Raw genomic sequence first — 12465 nt, forward strand, 5'->3', positions numbered from 1 at the left:
TCTTATTTTATTTTTATTTTTATTCCTCTTTATTCTTTATGTTTATCATTTTTATTTTTCCTTTATTTTTTTATTTTTTTCATCTCTTTATCTCCATCCCCACTGCGTCCTCCTTTTACCATATTTACCATTTCTGCCATACCCCCTATGGCTCCTATCACTCTCCTCTCTGCCTTCATCTATAGTCCAGCATGTTACATCCTCTTCCCTCTCCCAGGCTCTCCCTGTGCACAGTCTGCTTCTATCCCCACACTATACCGGCGCCCGCCCACTCATTGCCTCCCAGCGCTCTCCCTCTGACTGCGCTGATGTTCTTTCTCTCCCATCTCGGGTTCCCGCACTGCGCATGCTCCCCTGTACTGTCCTGCCTCCTTTTGTGCAGGTGCCATGATTGGCTCTGCGCTACTACCCCCGACCCTCTCAGTGCGCAGGCGCCACCTACGGACGTCTTTTCTCACACTGCGCATGCTCCCCTGCACTGTCCTGTCTCCTTTTGTGCAGGTGCCATGATTGGCTCTGCGCTACAACGCCCGACCCGCTCAGTGCGCAGGCGCCACCTACGGACGTTCTTTCGCCAGCATACCCTATTCTTCCTGCTCCAGCTTTGCGCTCCAGCCCTCGGTCCTGCACCCCCTCTAGTGCGCAGTCGCATTTCTCGCGCCGGCTTTACGCTCCAGCCCTCGGCCCTGTACCCCAGTGTGCGCAGTCGCACTTCCCTCACTGGCTCTGCGCTCCAGCCCTCGGTCATGTATCCCTGCTGGGCACAGACACTTCCTGTGCCGCCCCTTTATAAATCCCACTGACTTCCCACGGCTCCACACATCACCACAGGTACGCGAGCACACCGGATCCGCAGGTATACTATGTTCCCTTCCTACCCCCCAGGCTTTGTACCTCCCATCTACACCACAGCTGATCCCTGCTCTTTGTATTCATTACAGCACATACTGGGATTTTTCCCCTTCCCTGACTTACTTTTTCTCTGCATTTTCGCCAAACGGTATGTACCTACAATCCCCAATTCCCCCTTTTACATATTTTCTCCATTCCACTTAATCCTCTACCATTCCCTTCCTACAGTCTTCCCTGGATCCTGCCTCATGTTACTATCTGTCCCGCAATTTCGGGGTACCCTCCACTTTTCTCTTTCTACAACAAGGTTAGTCGCCCTTTCTCTTACTACTATTACCCACATTGATTTTTTCAGAACTTTACCTCTGGATGTCAGTCGTCGATATTACGCCAACTTTCATGCCGGCTCTATGAATGTACATTTCACTAATCCAACTATTGGCATGAGATGTATATTTTATGTATATATATAAAGTGTCTGTATTAGATAGATATCTCTGTATATAGCCTTACAAACCAACAGTTGTTGCACATGTATAGCACCTTTTTGTTCTGTTTTTTGTTTTTTGTATTTCTATGTTCATATTAGTAATATTTTACAATTCTCATTGTTTTCTAGTGAGGTTTGACAAAGGCCCACAACAGGGCCGAAACGTTACCTCAGTACCTCTATATGATTGTGGTGACCCCAGCTTCGCAATAACACTGTGGTGAACATAATAAATTACTTTCCTGCATATGAAAAAACAAAAAACTCGAGTGCGGCTGTTTTTTACTTATTTGTGAAGTTACCTTGGTTCAGCCTGCACCTATCTACATTGACCAGAGTGCACGCCTTTGCTATTTCTCTTCTATCTAGTCAGCAATGGCACACTCTTCCTCCAAGTGTCTGACTGACCAAGAGATTGAAGCGATTATGTTTCTAAGCGATGATGAAAGTGAACTATCTTTGTCTGATGAAGAATATCTGCCACCAGCTAATCAAACATCCTCATCCAGTGATTCTTCTGACGATGAAGTGAATCTAGTGGATCCTCAAGAAGTGATAAGCAGAACATCCAAAACGAATGTTTTTTGGGTCAGTAATCCTACATTAGTCGGACGTACTCCAGCACACAATATTGTGAGACAGGCTCAAGGAGCTGTGGGAAGTCCCAGTTACATTACCCATAAAGATGTCTTCTGTACTTATTTTTCTGACAATATTGCAGAAGAGTTCCTATTATGTTCAAACCTAGAAGGAAGACGTATTGCTTCTGCAAAAAATAAGTCCTGGAAAAATATCTCAAAAGAGGAACTTTATGCATATATTGGACTTTTACTGCTGGCAGGGAGTCAAAAATCGTATGATGTCCCAATACGAGAATTATTTCTGGACCCACTTTCTGATCCACACTATAAGGCCGGCGTCACACACAGCGTAAAACAATACGGTCCGTATATTACGGCCGTAATACGCTGAAAAGTCCCGAAAAAAGTGGTCCGTAGCTCCTCCGTAGGCAGGGTGTGTCAGCGTTTTTTGCGCATGGCATCCTCCGTATGTAATCCGTATGGCATCCGTACTGCGTGGTTTTCTCGCAGGCTAGCAAAACCAACATACCGCTATAGAAGTGATCCATGTGTCCCAAAAAGAAAAGAAAATATATATATATTGTCTATATATATATATATATATATATATATATATGTGTGTGTCAGTAGACACATATATTAGAGAGAAAAGCCGGTAATTCAGTGCGGTGTACAGTAAAATCACACTGACAGCTTACAGTAGAATAGGTAGAATAAATGTGTACACATAGAAGAGGTATATATATATATATGTCAGTGAGAAACATATATGTATATATATTAATATTTATTCCAGCGCTAGACAGCTTGAAAGCCGGTAATTCAATTACCGGCTTTTTCCTTCTCCTTCCTAAAACCCGACATGATTTGAGACATGGTTTACATACAGTAAACCATGTCTTCTCTCCATTTTTTTTGCAGATTCCACACTACTAATGTCAGTAGTGTGTATCTGCAAAATTTGGCCGTTCTAGCTCTTAAAATAAAGGGTTAAATGGCGGAAAAAATTGGCGTGGGCTCCCGCGCAATTTTCTCCGCCAGAGTAGTAAAGCCAGTGACTGAGGGCAGATATTAATAGCCTGGAGAGGGTCCACGGTTATTGGCCCCCCCCTGGCTAAAAATATCTGCCCCCAGCCACCCCAGAAAAGGCACATCTGGAAGATGCGCCTATTCTGGCACTTGGCCACTCTCTTCCCATTCCCGTGTAGCGGTGGGATATGGGGTAATGAAGGGTTAATGCCACCTTGCTATTGTAAGGTGACATTAAGCCTAATTAATAATGGAGAGGCGTCAATTATGACACCTATCCATTATTAATCCAATTGTAGTGAAGGGTTAAATAAAACACAAACACATTATTTAAAATTATTTTAATGAAATAAAAACAATGGTTGTTGCAGTATTTTATTCAACGCCCAATCCAGTCACTGAAGACCCTCGTTCTGTGAGTAAAAAAACATAATAAACCAACAATATACTTACCCTCCGCAGATCTGTAACGTCCAACGATGTAAATCCTTCTGAAGGGGTTAAAACATTTTGCAGCAAGGAGCTGTGCTAATGCAGGCTGCTCCTCGCTGCAAAACCCCAGGGAATGAGGCTAAAAATAGATCAAGGATCTATATTTAGCTTTATTTGCGGTGAGGCGCCCTCTGCTGGCTGTTCATAGATCGTGGGAAATTACCTAGAAAGCTCCCTGGCTTTCTAGGTAATTTCCCACGATCTATGAACAGCCAGCAGAGGGCGCCTCACCGCAAATAAAGCTAAATATAGATCCTTGATCTATTTTTAGCCTCATTCCCTGGGGTTTTGCAGCGAGGAGCAGCCTGCATTAGCACAGCTCCTTGCTGCAAAATGTTTTAACCCCTTCAGAAGGATTTACATCGTTGGACGTTACAGATCTGCGGAGGGTAAGTATATTGTTGGTTTATTATGTTTTTTTACTCACAGAACGAGGGTCTTCAGTGACTGGATTGGGCGTTGAATAAAATACTGCAACAACCATTGTTTTTATTTCATTAAAATAATTTTAAATAATGTGTTTGTGTTTTATTTAACCCTTCACTACAATTGGATTAATAATGGATAGGTGTCATAATTGACGCATCTCCATTATTAATTAGGCTTAATGTCACCTTACAATAGCAAGGTGGCATTAACCCTTCATTACCCCATATCCCACCGCTACACGGGAATGGGAAGAGAGTGGCCAAGTGCCAGAATAGGCGCATCTTCCAGATGTGCCTTTTCTGGGGTGGCTGGGGGCAGATATTTTTAGCCAGGGGGGGGCCAATAACCGTGGACCCTCTCCAGGCTATTAATATCTGCCCTCAGTCACTGGCTTTACTACTCTGGCGGAGAAAATTGCGCGGGAGCCCACGCCAATTTTTTCCGCCATTTAACCCTTTATTTTAAGAGCTAGAACGGCCAAATTTTGCAGATACACACTACTGACATTAGTAGTGTGGAATCTGCAAAAAAAATGGAGAGAAGACATGGTTTACTGTATGTAAACCATGTCTCAAATCATGTCGGGTTTTAGGAAGGAGAAAGAAAAAGCCGGTATTGGAATTACCGGCTTTCAAGCTGTATAGCGCTGGAATAAATATTAATATATATACATATATGTGTCTCACTGACATATATATATATATATACCTATTCTATGTGTACACATTTATTCTACCTATTGGACTGTAAGCTGTCAGTGTGATTTTACTGTACACCGCACTGAATTGCCGGCTTTTCTCTCTAACAGCGCTGCGTATTTCTCGCAAGTCACACTGCTTGTCCGTGTGTAATCCGTATTTTTCACGCTTCCATAGACTTTCATTGGCGTATTTCTTGCGCAGTACGGTGACAAACGCAGCATGCTGCGATTTTGTACGGCCGTAGAAAGCCGTATAATACTGATCAGTAAAATACGGCAAATAGGAGCAGGGGCATAGAGAATAATTGTGCCGTATTTTTTGCGAGTTTTACGGACGTAGATTCTGCGCTCTTACGTCCGTAAAACTCGCAAGTGTGACGCCGGCCTAAGGCAACAATGTCAATGGGCAGATATGAGGTAATTAGAAGAATCATTCGCTTTGATGATAAGCGAACTCGTGCAGCGAGGTTTGAAACAGACAAATTAGCCCCTATCAGTTATATCTGGAACATATTTATCAAAAATTGCACAAAACTTTACAATCCTAGTACTAATGTTACTGTAGATGAGCAACTTGTACCGTTCAGAGGATGCTGCAAGTTCATACAATACATGCCCAGCAAGCCAGCCAAGTACAGAATAATAATCTTCTGGATGTGTGATTCTGCAAATTATTATGGCATAAATGGCATAATCTACTGTGGCAAAGAGGTTGGTGCACCAGTACAGAAGGATCTGGGGTCTGAAATAGTCAAAACTCTTGCTGTTCCAATATACAATTCAGGTAGAAACATTACCATGGACAATTATTTCACCAATGTTGAACTAGGCAATTTTCTGCTTGCAAAAGCTATTACACTTGTTGGTACTATAAAGCAAAACAGACAAGAAATTCCAGAAGCACTGAAACACAATCGTCAGCGAGCACTTTATGAGAGTGTCTTTGGATTCAATAACAAAGCAACTTTGGTATCTTACAAGGTGAAGAAGGAGAAATCTGTAATTTTACTCAGTACCATGCATCACGATTGCAGTGTTGACAGCAATGACTAGGGTTGAGCGAAACGGGTCGTTCATTTTCAAAAGTCGCCGACTTTTGGCAAAGTCGGGTTTCATGAAACCCGATCCGACCCCTGTGCGGGGTCGGCCATGCGGTACGCGACTTTCGCGCCAAAGTCGCGTTTCAATGACGCGAAAAGCGCCATTTCTCAGCCAATGAAGGTAAACGCAGAGTGTGGGCAGCGTGATGACATAGGTCCTGGTCCCCACCATCTTAGAGAAGGGCATTGCAGTGATTGGCTTGCTGTCTGCGGCGTCACAGGGGCTATAAAGGGGAGTTCCCGCCGACCGCCATGTTACTGCTGCTGATCTGAGCTTAGGGACAGGTTGCTGCCGCTTCGTCAGAAGCAGGGATAGCGTTAGGCAGGGTCCATTAACCACCAAACCGCTTGTGCTGTAGCGATTTCCACTGCCCAACACCACCTTCGGTGTGCAGGGACAGTGGAAGCTACATTTTTTTTTTTTTCCCCCTCAGCGCTGTAGCTCATTGGGCTGCCCTAGAAGGCTCCCTGATAGCTGCATTGCTGTGTGTACGCCGCTGTGCAAACCAACTGCTTTTTTCAAAGCACAAATCCTCTTGTTCCTTCCTTTCTGCACAGCTATCTTTTTGGTTTGTACACACTTTTTATTTAATTTGTGCATCAGTCCACTCCTTATTGCTGCCTGCCATACCTGGCTGAGATTACTGCAGGGAGATAGTAATTGAAGGACACTCCCTGTTTTTTTTTTTTTTTTTTGTGGGAGATTAAGATTGACATTTCTGCTAGAGTGCCATCCCTGTCTGTGTCATCTCTCACTCAGTGGGCCATAGAAAGCCTATTTATTTTTTTGCTTGATTTGGGTTATAAAATCTACCTGAAAAAATCACTACATCAATCAGTGGGAGAAAAATATTGGCCTCAGGGCTTGTGTGCCACTCTTGACTCCTGTGTGCATCATCACTCACTCAGTGGGCCATAGAAAGCCTATTTATTTTTTTGCTTGATTTTGGTTCTAAAATCTACCTGAAAAAATCACTACATCAATCAGTGGGAGAAAAATATTGGCCTCAGGGCTTGTGTGCCACTCCTGACTCCTGTGTGCATCATCACTCACTCAGTGGGCCATAGAAAGCCCTTTTTTTTTTTTTTGCTTTATTTGGGTTCTAAATTCTACCTGAAAAAATCAATAAATCAATCAGTGGGAGATTAATATTGGCCTTTGGGCTTGTGTGCCAGTCCTAAGCGTGCCATCTCTCTCTGTCTCTCAGATAGTGGGCCATAGAAAGCCTATTTATTATTTTTTTTATTGGGTTTATAAATTTTCCCTGGAACAAAAAAAAAAAAGTGGGAGATAAATATTGGCCTCTGGGCTTGTGTGCCACTCCTGACTCCTGTGTGCGTCATCTCTCACTCAGTGGGCCATAGAAAGCCTTTTTTTGTTTTATTTGTTTTCTAAATTCTCCCTGAAAAAATCATTTTATTTTATTTGGTTTCTAAATTCTTCCTGAAAAAATCATTTTATTCTATTTTTTTTTTCCTAAAGTCTCCCTGAAAAAAAAAAAAAAAAAACAAATCAGTGGGAGATTAATATTGCCCTTTCTGCTTGTGTGCCAGTCTTGACTCCTGGGTGTGCCATCTCTCTCTCTCTCTCCAATTGTGGGCCATAGAAAGCCTATTATTTTTTTAGCTTGATTTGGGTTCCAAAATCTACCTGAAAAAATCACTACATCAATCAGTGGGAGATAAATATTGGCCTCTGGGCTTGTGTGCCACTCCTGACTCCTGTGTGCGTCATCTCTCACTCAGTGGGCCATAGAAAGCCTTTTTTTGTTTTATTTGTTTTCTAAATTCTCCCTGAAAAAATCATTTTATTTTATTTGGTTTCTAAATTCTTCCTGAAAAAATAATTTTATTCTATTTTTTTTTTTTCCTAAAGTCTCCCTGAAAAAAAAAAAAAAAAAAAAAAATCAGTGGGAGATTAATATTGCCCTTTCTGCTTGTGTGCCAGTCTTGACTCCTGGGTGTGCCATCTCTCTCTCTCTCTCTCCAATTGTGGGCCATAGAAAGCCTATTATTTTTTTAGCTTGATTTGGGTTCCAAAATCTACCTGAAAAAATCACTACATCAATCAGTGGGAGATAAATATTGGCCTCTGGGCTTGTGTGCCACTCCTGACTCCTGTGTGCGTCATCTCTCACTCAGTGGGCCATAGAAAGCCTTTTTTTGTTTTATTTGTTTTCTAAATTCTCCCTGAAAAAATAATTTTATTTTCTTTGGTTTCTAAATTCTTCCTGAAAAAATCATTTTATTCTATTTTTTTTTCCTAAAGTCTCCCTGAAAAAAAAAAAACAACAAATCAGTGGGAGATTAATATTGCCCTTTCTGCTTGTGTGCCAGTCTTGACTCCTGGGTGCGCCATCTCTCTCTCTCTCTCTCCAATTGTGGGCCATAGAAAGCCTATTATTTTTTTAGCTTGATTTGGGTTCCAAAATCTACCTGAAAAAATCACTACATCAATCAGTGGGAGATAAATATTGGCCTCTGGGCTTGTGTGCCACTCCTGACTCCTGTGTGCGTCATCTCTCACTCAGTGGGCCATAGAAAGCCTTTTTTTGTTTTATTTGTTTTCTAAATTCTCCCTGAAAAAATCATTTTATTTTATTTGGTTTCTAAATTCTTCCTGAAAAAATCATTTTATTCTATTTTTTTTTTCCTAAAGTCTCCCTGAAAAAAAAAACAAAAAAAACAAATCAGTGGGAGATTAATATTGCCCTTTCTGCTTGTGTGCCAGTCTTGACTCCTGGGTGTGCCATCTCTCTCTCTCTCTCTCCAATTGTGGGCCATAGAAAGCCTATTATTTTTTTAGCTTGATTTGGGTTCCAAAATCTACCTGAAAAAATCACTACATCAATCAGTGGGAGATAAATATTGGCCTCTGGGCTTGTGTGCCACTCCTGACTCCTGTGTGCGTCATCTCTCACTCAGTGGGCCATAGAAAGCCTTTTTTTGTTTTATTTGTTTTCTAAATTCTCCCTGAAAAAATCATTTTATTTTATTTGGTTTCTAAATTCTTCCTGAAAAAATCATTTTATTCTATTTTTTTTTCCTAAAGTCTCCCTGAAAAAAAAAAAAAAAAAAAACAAATCAGTGGGAGATTAATATTGCCCTTTCTGCTTGTGTGCCAGTCTTGACTCCTGGGTGTGCCATCTCTCTCTCTCTCTCTCCAATTGTGGGCCATAGAAAGCCTATTATTTTTTTTAGCTTGATTTGGGTTCCAAAATCTACCTGAAAAAATCACTACATCAATCAGTGGGAGATAAATATTGGCCTCTGGGCTTGTGTGCCACTCCTGACTCCTGTGTGCATCATCTCTCACTCAGTGGGCCATAGAAAGCCTTTTTTTGTTTTATTTGTTTTCTAAATTCTCCCTGAAAAAATCATTTTATTTTCTTTGGTTTCTAAATTCTTCCTGAAAAAATCATTTTATTCTATTTTTTTTTCCTAAAGTCTCCCTGAAAAAAAAAAAAAAATCAAATCAGTGGGAGATTAATATTTACATTTGTGCTTCAGTGACAGTCCTGCGTGTGTGGCATCTCTCTCATTTGTTGCCACCAACAACAGAGTGTGTAACATTGTGCCTGATTTTCGTTGTGGTCTCACTCACCTGTAAAGGGGTAGCTAAATCATACTGAAGTTATAGCTCACCGTGTAATTTGTGTGACAGCAACAAATACCGTTAGTTTGTTTACGTTTTTAAAACAATGAGGAAGTATGGTGGAAGAGGTCGTGGCCGGGGGCGTTCATTGTCAGCTGGTAATGAGGGTAGTGGTAGTGGTGGAGCATCAGCTGGTCGTGGGAAAAAAAATATTGCACCTAAGTCTGGAGCTGTGGAGCCAGGTTCGTCATCTGGCTACACAAGGCCTCGAACGCTCCCTTTTCTGGGAGTAGGAAAACCGCTTTTAAAGCCGGAGCAGCAAGAGCAAGTTTTGGCTTATCTTGCTGACTCAGCCTCTAGCTCTTTTGCCTCCTCTCGTGAAACTGGTAAATGTCAAAGCAGCGCGTCGTTAGTGGATGTTCACGGTCAGGCACAAGTCGCTTCCTTGTCCTCTTCAGCAAAAACAACAACAGAGAAGAATGCAGCGGGCGACACAACGGGTTACTCCATGGAGCTCTTTACACATACCGTCCCTGGCTTAGAAAGTGAAGCAGTTAACAGTCCATGCCCATTACAAGTTGAATCTGACATGGAGTGCACTGATGCACAGCCACAGCCAGACTACTATGCTGGTCCTTTGACTCAGACCACAACATTGCCCTCGCAGGGTGCTAATCAAGAATCAGACCCTGATGAGACTATGTTGCCCCATCACGAACGCTATACCACCGACCGACACGGTGACACAGACGAAGTTGCACACGAGCTACAAGAAGAGGTAATAGATGACCCAGTTCTTGACCCCGATTGGCAGCCATTGGGGGAACAGGGTGCAGGCGGCAGCAGTTCTGAAGCGGAGGAGGAGGGGCCGCAGCAGGCATCAACATCGCAACAGGTTCCATCTGCCGGGCCCGTATCTTGCCCAAAACGCGTGGCAAAGCTAAAACCTGTTGGAGGACAGCGTGGCCATCCGGTTAAAGCTCAGTCTGCAATGCCTGAAAAGGTATCCGATGCTAGAAAGAGTGCAGTCTGGCATTTTTTTAAACAACATCCAATTGATCAGCGCAAAGTCATCTGTCAAAAATGTTCAACTACCTTAAGCAGAGGACAGAATCTGAAAAGTCTCAATACAAGTTGCATGCATAGACATTTAACCACCATGCATTTGCAAGCCTGGACTAACTACCAAACGTCCCTTAAGGTTGTAGCACCCTCGGCCAATGAAGCTAGTCAGCAACGCAACATCCCTTCCGGCAGTGTAGGGCCACCATTTTCCGCACCACCTGCAGTATCTGTGCAGGTTTCTTTGCCAGGCCAAAGCCGTCAGGGTCAGGGAATCACCAGTTTCGTAGTAGGAAACACTGCATCTAGGGCACCGGTGGCAACAATACCATCTCCCACCGTTTCTCAGTCTGCCATGTCCACCGGCACCCCCGCTAGTTCCACGATCTCCAGCTCTCCAGTCCAGCTCACCCTACATGAGACTATGGTTAGAAAAAGGAAGTACTTAGCCTCGCATCCGCGTACACAGGGTTTGAACGCACACATAGCTAGACTAATCTCGTTAGAGATGATGCCCTACCGGTTAGTTGAAAGCGAAGCTTTCAAAGCCCTGATGGACTACGCTGTACCACGCTACGAGCTACCCAGTCGACACTTTTTTTCCAGAAAAGCCATCCCAGCCCTCCACCAGCATGTTAAAGAGCGCATCGTCCATGCACTCAGGCAATCTGTGAGCACAAAGGTGCACCTGACAACAGATGCATGGACCAGTAGGCATGGCCAGGGACGTTACGTGTCCATCACGGCACACTGGGTAAATGTGGTGGATGCAGGGTCCACAGGGGACAGCAAGTTTGGGACAGTTCTGCCTAGCCCACGGTCTAGGAAACAATTGGCTGTAGCCGTTCGCACCCCCTCCTCCTCCTCTTCGTCCTCCTGCAGAAGCGAGAGCTCGTCCACAGACCGCAGTCGCACAACCACTCCATCCGCAGCTGCCACTGTTGCACACCAGGTCTCCCATTATGGGGCAGCTACTGGCAAACGTCAGCAGGCTGTATTGGCTATGAAGTGTTTGGGCGACAACAGACACACCGCGGAAGTTCTGTCCGAGTTCTTGCAGAAAGAAACGCAGTCGTGGCTGGGCACTGTAGATCTTGAGGCAGGCAAGGTAGTGAGTGATAACAGAAGGAATTTCATGGCTGCCATCTCCCTTTCCCAACTGAAACACATTCCTTGCCTGGCTCACACCTTAAACCTGGTGGTGCAGTGCTTCCTGAAAAGTTATCCGGGGTTATCCGACCTGCTCCTCAAAGTGCGTGGACTTTGCTCACATATCCGCCGTTCGCCCGTACACTCCAGCCGTATGCAGACCTATCAGCGTTCTTTGAACCTTCCCCAGCATCGCCTAATCATAGACGTTGCAACAAGGTGGAACTCAACACTGCACATGCTTCAGAGACTGTGTGAACAGAGGCGGGCTGTTATGTTTTTGTGGGAGGATACACATACACGGGCAGGCAGTAGGATGGCAGACATGGAGTTGTCAGGTGTGCAGTGGTCGAAGATTCAAGACATGTGTCAAGTCCTTCAGTGTTTTGAGGAATGCACACGGCTGGTTAGTGCAGACAACGCCATAATAAGCATGAGCATCCCCCTAATGCGTCTGCTGATGCAAAGTTTGACGCACATAAAGGATCAGGCGTCTGCAGCTGAGGAAGAGGAAAGCCTTGATGACAGTCAGCCATTGTCTGGCCAGGGCAGTGTACAGGATGAGGTAGCGGGCGAAGAGGAGGAGGAGGACGAGGAGGATGATGGGGATGATTATATTTTTAATGAGGAAGCTTTTCCGGGGCCACTGGAAATTGGTGGCGCGGCAAGGCCGGGTTCTGGTTTTTTGAGGGACACAAGTGACGTGGATTTGCCTGAAACTGCCCCTCAACCAAGCACAACCGCAGATTTGAGAACTGGAACTTTGGCCCACATGGCGGATTATGCCTTACGTATCCTCAAAAGGGACACACGCATAACTAAAATGATGAATGATGACGATTACTGGTTGGCCTGCCTCCTTGATCCTCGCTATAAAGGCAAATTGCAAAATATAATGACACATGAGAACTTGGAACTAATATTAGCAACCAAACAATCAACTCTTGTTGACCGTTTGCTTCTGGCATTCCCTGCACACAGCGCCC

The sequence above is a fragment of the Ranitomeya imitator genome, chromosome 4, assembly GCF_032444005.1.
Source record: "Ranitomeya imitator isolate aRanImi1 chromosome 4, aRanImi1.pri, whole genome shotgun sequence".
In the NCBI taxonomy this organism is placed as follows: domain Eukaryota; kingdom Metazoa; phylum Chordata; class Amphibia; order Anura; family Dendrobatidae; genus Ranitomeya; species Ranitomeya imitator.